The 7,462-nt window shown below is 44.0% G+C and overlaps 2 non-coding genes across 2 annotated transcripts; one reads left to right on the forward strand and one right to left on the reverse strand.

Annotated features, from left to right (window-relative positions):
* Positions 1–376: 376 nt before the first annotated feature.
* TRNAG-GCC lies at positions 377–447 on the forward strand. The gene has a single exon. It is a non-coding gene; the product is annotated as a tRNA-Gly (tRNA).
* Positions 448–714: 267 nt separating this feature from the next.
* Positions 715–786, reverse strand: TRNAA-CGC. The gene has a single exon. It is a non-coding gene; the product is annotated as a tRNA-Ala (tRNA).
* Between the last annotated feature and the right edge of the window lie 6,676 nt (positions 787–7,462).

A 7,462-nucleotide genomic window follows, 5' to 3' on the forward strand; every position in this document is an offset into this window, starting at 1 on the left:
ACAAATATTATCACGTATTTGTCTGACTAGCTAAGGTAACAGAAGAAAAATAGGGAGGAGTTGTTACAAATTGTCTAAAGGTCTGAAGATACAGCTAGGTAATTGTGTAATCCAGTACACACATAACAAAATTTCCATTCGCCTGCTTCACGAGATCACCTTCAGAAGAATCACTTCATAAAGTTCAACAAAAGTTATTATGATAGGGTTTTTTGTAAATCTGAATGTTTTCCCAATATTTTATGATAATTTTTTAATTACAGATTCCACTGCTCTATTTAAAATTGAATACATAAACATATAATTATAAACAAGAGAATCAGTGCACACATGGAAATCTCTTCTATTAAAATTTGGAAGTCGCTTCTCTATGCAAGCATTGGTGGTTCAGTGGTAGAATTCTCGCCTGCCACGCGGGAGGCCCGGGTTCGATTCCCGGCCAATGCAACTTCACTTTTCAGTTTACTTTTTATGTGTGTATGTTTGGTTCCCAATGCAAGTTCAGTAACAATACCCAGAGATTGGTTTTATGCAAATAAGGAATGACATATCAAGGGTAATTTCCGGTTTCACTTTTATTTACAACATAAAAGGCTGTTTCTCTGGGCTTCGCTGTGTTTCTCGGCCTCACTTTTAGATTGTTCTTGGCCGCCCTAACGTATGTGAACAAAAGGTCCAAATGTAGTTAGAAAAAGAAAAGTACTAACGGCTGTCTGGAGATGCCGGGGATTGAACCCGGGACCTCACACATGCGAAGCGCGCGCTCTACCACTGAGCTACATCCCCCAGCCGCATATCCCCTTTCTGGTGAAGGTATTCATTCAGTCTCTTTGGCGCTGGTCAAATTAGTAAGATGCCGCGATCTTACTTCGGGGAGCGCCAATGCCGCACCTTTCCACCTTCCCCACCCCCGTCTGAGGCTGCTTCCTCGGTGCTTCGGGACCAGGTGCAGCCAGCGCTCCGCGACACTCGGAGGACCAGCTCCCGAGCACCCCCGCCCGCGCCGCGAGCTCGCAGCGGGACGGACCCGGCGCCCGGCCGCGCCAACGGGGGCGGGACGGTCGTGAGCCGAGCCACCCGCGGCCGAGCTCTTCCGCGTGATCATCGCGCAGGCGCCGGGGCCGGGAGAGCGACGCCGCTTTGCTGCCCGCTCCCCGGGGGCTGGGAGTCGGAACTGAGCCGCCGCGCCGCCGACGTCTCCCCGGTGCCCGCCTACACCTGCTCCAGAAGTAGAGCGCTGGGGGCCCTCTGGGCGCGCTCGAAAACCGTAGGGCTTTACCTCTCCCCACCCCACCCCCTAAGAAAAAGACCTGTTCACTCCAACTCCCCAGAAACTGGATTAGTAGGGGTTACTACAGCACACTCTTGGAGGTGTAAATGATTTCACAACATGCTCTTCTTTTCCAAGGGGACCACACTGAAAGAAAGAAAATGACACCGCTACACTCTTTGTAGCTTAAATATATATAAATGATGATAAAGTCGGGCGAGGAACCTGCTCAAGATGGATTTTTCTCTGTTTGATATGTTGACACCTTGGACCCATCTGATGAATGTGTTATGACAGTAAAGTAAGTCACTGAACACCTCCCCTCCCTACCCACGAATTGCACTCCCAGCCCCAAGTGAAGAAATGTATTTGGGTCCTGTTGCCTCGGAAATTGCCTCTCCCCACTTGTTTGAGTGCTAGATAATACAATGAGCTAACTTGCATTCTAGCAGAATAATGAGTGTTTGATCCTTCCGGTGCAGTTTAAACTGACGCCACCCCAGGCAAGCGATGGATGGGTGGTAGAAGTCAGGCACCCGGACGGGAGGAGGGAAGAGAGCTGGGGGACGGGGGGAGGGGCTGCATCGCTATCACTTACAGCCCACCTTCTGTAAGGCAGACCCAGCGGGAAGCACGGGGAGGGCCTAGAAGTTCTGCTCCCTTCAGCTGCAGCGAAGTACCCTCATAAATGAAATGGATGGTGGCAGTCCAAAAAGCAGAGCGAAGTTTCAAAATAATTCCCAGTAAACCACAAGCTTCATAATCAACTCTTGGATTACAAATAAATAAATCACTGTGTTTGCTTTCAGTAATTTAAACAAATAATGGCTCATAATCAGATTTTGTTTTTAACTAAAACAAGCCGCATGCTGATCTAATACAGTAATACAGAATGTGCAAAAAAACCCAAAAAAACAAACCACGTCAGGGGACAGCCATTAGGAGCTCTGCTCCAAGCCAGAACAGTTCCAAACCAAACCCTAGATTCCAGCCTGAGGCACTAAAAGATGAACACCTTCAGTTGACGTGAATTGGGAAACAGTGATAAAACCCTTTCTCCACCCTCCAGGTTTCCACCAGGGCAGGTAACAACTGCAGCCATTAGTTCACTGCAAAGGAAGTATATTGGCCTCTAGTGACCTTCCCTTGCCACTCTCTTTAGTCCCCCTCCCTCAGGTTAGGGCTTGTTTAACCATCACCCCAGGAAACTCCCTTTCTGGGGACAACTCCCTTCTTTCTCAGGCAATTCTGAAATTTCAGAGCTAAGCCCAGAGAACGCTCTTTTTAAATGCTCACTCATATTCTACCCCACCAAGGCCTACCTAAGTGCATTTGATAACAAAATGAAGCTAAACTCTAAAGTAAACAGAGGATGTCCCATTGATTTACTGGCCTACCTTAGCCCAAATGAAAGGCTCTAACTTGGTGGACTTTTTCAGCCACGGGGGTTGATGGGAAAGGTGAAACAGGAGGCACATTTGGGGATTAGGGAGCCTTTTCAGGAAAACTTGGACCACATCTATTCTTTATGCAAATAAAACTGCACCGGACTCTGCTCACAGATGAAGAGCCGCTGGCCGAATGTCCAAAATTACAGAGCGTGTGCACGCGCATGTGTGTGTGTGTGTGTGTGTGTGTGTGTGCGCGCGCCTCAGTTCTGTCTTCTACCCTCCCATCCTCCCATTTCTCTTGGTTGGGGACACCTTTGCCCTTCTCAGTCTTCTTTCTTTGTCACACACACACACATCTCTCTCTCTCTCTCTCTCTCTCTCTCTCTCTCTCTCTCTCTCTCTCTCTCTCTCTCACACACACACACACACACACACACACACACACACCCATGCACAAGGATTGACCACAGGCCCCACTTTGAAGCAGGTGATGTTTCTCTTCCTGTGTTTACCCCTTCCCTGTCACGTTCTTGCTTGAACCCCTGGCACTCTGTCCAGCAGGTACGGAGCATGTTCCCCTCAGAGCTGGCTATGAGCTAAGATGCTTATTCCCAGTCCGAGCAGTAGTTCTTCCTCTTGACTGCACATTAGAATTACTAGCAGAGTCTTTGAAGAATGCTAATGCTTGCTAGAACCCAACCCCAAACCAATTAAATCAGAATCTCTAGGAATGAGTCCAGGCATCAGTACCTTTTTAAAATCTCAGGAGATTCCATTCACAAAAATAAATTCAAAATTAATGAAAAGCCTAAATGTGAGACAGGAAACCATCAAAATCCTACAGGAGAAAATAGTCAGCAACCTCTTTGACCTTGGCCACAGCAACTTCTTCTAGACGTCTCCAGAGGCAAGAGAAATAAAAACAAAAATGAACTCCTGGGACCTCATCAAGATAAACAGCTTCTGGACAGCAAAGGAAACAATCAACAAAATTAAAAGGCAACAGATGGAATGGAAGAAGATATTTGCAAATGGCATAATGGATAGAGGGTTAGTATCCAAAATCTATAAAGACCTTATCAAACCCAACACCCAAAAAACAAATAATCCAATGAAGAAATGGCCAGAAGACATGAATAGACACCTTTCAAAAGAAGACATCCAGATGGCTACCAGACACATGAAAACTCTCAACATCACTCATCATCAGGGAACTACAAATCAAAAGCACAATGAAATACCACTAACAACTCAGGAAATAACAGATGTTGGTGAGGATGTGGAGAAAGGAATACACTTTTGCCAGGTTGATGGAAATTCAAACTGGTGCAGTCACTCTGGAAACAGTATGGAGGTTCCTCAAAAAATTAAAAATAGAGCTGCCCTATGACCCAGCAATTGCACTACTAGGTATTTATCCAAAGGATACAAAAACGCTGATTTGAAGGGGCACATGCACCCCAATGTTTATAGTAGCACTATCAGTAATAGCCAAAATAAGGAAAGAGCCCAAATGTCCACCAACTGATGAATGGATAAAGAAGACATGGTGTACACACACACACACACACACACACACACACACACACACACACACACTGGAATACTACTTGGCGATCAAAAATAATGAAATATTGCCATTAGCAACAGTGTGGATAAAACTAGAGTGGATTATACTGAGTGAAATAAATCAGTCAGAGAAAGACAAATATCTTTATGATTTCACTCATATGTGCAATTTAGCAAACACAACAGATGAACATAGGGGAAGGAAAGGAAAAACTCAGATAAAAACAGAGAGAGAAACAAACCATGAGAGACTCTTCCGTACAAAAACAAAGAGTTGCTGAAGGGGAGGTGGGTGGGGGATGGGCTAAATGGGTGATGGGCACTGGGTGTGATATGAAAGTGATGAATCACTGAGTTCTACTCCTGAAAGCAATACTGTATGTCAGCTAACTTGAATTTAAATAAATTTTTAAAAAAAATCTCAGGTGATTCCAAGGAGCAGCTAAGCCTGGGGGCTGCTGTTTAAGGGTCATTTGCATGTCAAGAGATGGCCAGTGATGGTGTTTAATGAAACTTAACTCTTTTAGTCACTTTGCAACACATATATATACCAAATCATTATGTTGTACACCTTAAACTGATACAATGTTATATGTAAATTATATCTCAATAAAACTAGAGGGGGAAAAAAACGAGAGGTCTATTATTAGCCCAGTAGTTAGTTCTTGACCTTGGCTGCATATTGGAAGTATTCCTTCCACAAGATTTAGAAAAAGAAAAATCTGATGCTTGAATCCTATTTCCAAATATACTGGTCTAACTATTCTGAAGGTGGTCACTGAACATTTTAAAAGGCTTCCCAGGTGTCCCCATATGCCACCAAGATAGAGAACCAGTGTTTGAGTTCATCCTTTCTGAAGTTCTCCACCCGTAGATGAGTAGCTGAGCCTGCCACAGTTCTGAAAACAGAGGACTCCTTGCTCAGAGGCCCCCACATTTGGGAATTAGTGTTGCTAGAGGATGAAATGAAGCTGACTCATTCCAATTTCTCTTCCCTATTTTCCTTCATCAAAAATAAAACTGGTGGTCGGGGATCCTCAGTGGCTCAGTCAGTTAAGTGTCTGGACTTCAGCTCAGGTCCCGATCTGAATGGTTCATGGGTTTGAGCCCCGTGTCAGGCCTGTCAGGCGCTGTGCTGACCCGTGTGGAGCCTGCTTGGGACTTTCTTCCTCTCTCTCTGCCCCTCCCCCACCTGCTGGTGCTCTCTGTCTCTCAAAATAAATAAACTAAAACTGGTGAAGGCAGGTGCTCAGGTGCTAAAACTAGAATTTTGTAACCAAACATACCCTGTCTCCTCTAAGCGAGGCGTCTCTGCTGATCTGCTAGCCATCAGGAAAGCTCTAGAGAACAGGAATGGGGCGGGAGACAGTAATCTGCACTTGGCACCTGGGCTTGCCCAGTGTCTAAGCCGTCCTGAATGAAAAGAAAGACTGGATTGCTTTACTCAACACCTAAAGGTACAGGGAGCTCTTTGAACTACATTATTTCACTCCTCAGGATCATAACTATTAGTAATTCTTCATCACCACGGTTAATTATCATTAATAACATCCTGAAGGCCAAAATAGCTACTGGTTACATTTAATTCAGAGAAAGTTAATAAACACTACTCTTTTCAATAAGTATCCCAAAGTGAAAAATTACAGTGACCATAATTTGCATTTAGGATTAGAAGTATTTATTGAACAGCAAGTTAGATCCTACTTGGAAAGATGCAAATTCTATAATTTAGATTCTGGTTACAAATAGATGGAAACAGAAGGAGGTACATATTTAAGATGACATTTAGAGATGTTAGAAAAAGCCCATACTTCTGGAAACTATCAATGGTCAGTCAGTTTAAGAAAGGGTGTTTTAAAACTAGAAGGAGAAAAATATATCTGTATGGGACCTGAGAGATTTTTCCAAATTCAGAGGATCTGTTCACGATAAGTTTTGTAGTCTTATAGGACTGGCCTATTCACAAAAGCTGGAACTTGGACACAGACTTCCTTATGGTGGTCTTGGAGGTCTGATCTTGCCAACTAGCTCCCCCCTTAAGATTAGGTATTGTATTTTATTCTGCATGAAATCTCCACAGCACTGGCAGTCGTAAGTTCTCAATAGGCATGTAATACATGCTGGCCTACAATTTCAAGTGGGAAGCTGTTTTTTTTTTCTTTTTTCTAAAAATTGGTGTTTAGGAGTAAATGGGCACAAGAGATTCTACAGGGATAGTGAAAGATATTCTGAAACATTCTAAAATTGGACCATGATGATGGTTACAAAACTCAGTAAAACTATCAAAAATTACTTAATTGTACAGTTAAAACGTGTGACTTTTATGCTTTGTAAATTATACCTTGATGAGGTTTTAAAAAGTGAGGAGGGGTTATAAGGGAATGGAACGTGATAACAGCAGAATGGGATTAATGGGCCAGAGGGGTGTTAGACATGCAGACTGCATAACTAATTCGAAAAGAAAAAAGATCGTACACAAAAGAGCAAAAGTGCAGGGCAAAAGGGATGAATATAGAAGGAAAGGAGCAAGTAGTTGTCACATGGGTAGGGGAGCTATTGTCCCCAACAACTGTTACAAGAATAGGGAACCCAAGCTATGTGCTGGGCACTAAACCAAGCACAGGGGAACACAAATATCCGTTGCGCTGACACCTGATGAATTCCATAGCGGAGTCCTGCACGGAGCCCTGAAGGAAGACACAAACAAGAACATGGGAGTTGCCCAAGATCACACAGGTGTAGATGTTGAAAGCAGAAGTCAAGCCACACTGATCTCACCCTTTAATCTGTATCCCTAGGCTGAAGGAATGTTTTCTATGCATATGCCAAAGACTGCTCTTTTCCTTTCTCTAATAAATGTTCTGACTTTCAGCTGGACCTCTGAACCCCAGAAACAATGACACTTCCTACCCTCCCAAGCAGGAGCATGAAGGAAGAGGCTCATCTTCCTCCTTTTGGGACGCACGCCAGGAGTTATAAACAAACCTCATTTCCCCTCAAATCCGTTTAGCTAGACCTTACGCTCATGGCTAAATCTAGCTGCTAAGTGAGAAGAGTGAAGGTTGAAACGTCAAGCCCACACCTGGGAGGAGCTTGGATCCCAAATGGTCACCTTGTGCTCTCTGCCTCTAGACTTTTAGGAGAGAGAAATAAACTTTCTGCATGTTTAATCTACTTTATTTGGAACCTCTCTCACAATAGAACCAAAATTCTAACTACTAAAAAGAATCAT

This window comes from Suricata suricatta, chromosome 3 (assembly GCF_006229205.1).
Source record: "Suricata suricatta isolate VVHF042 chromosome 3, meerkat_22Aug2017_6uvM2_HiC, whole genome shotgun sequence".
NCBI classification, from domain to species: domain Eukaryota; kingdom Metazoa; phylum Chordata; class Mammalia; order Carnivora; family Herpestidae; genus Suricata; species Suricata suricatta.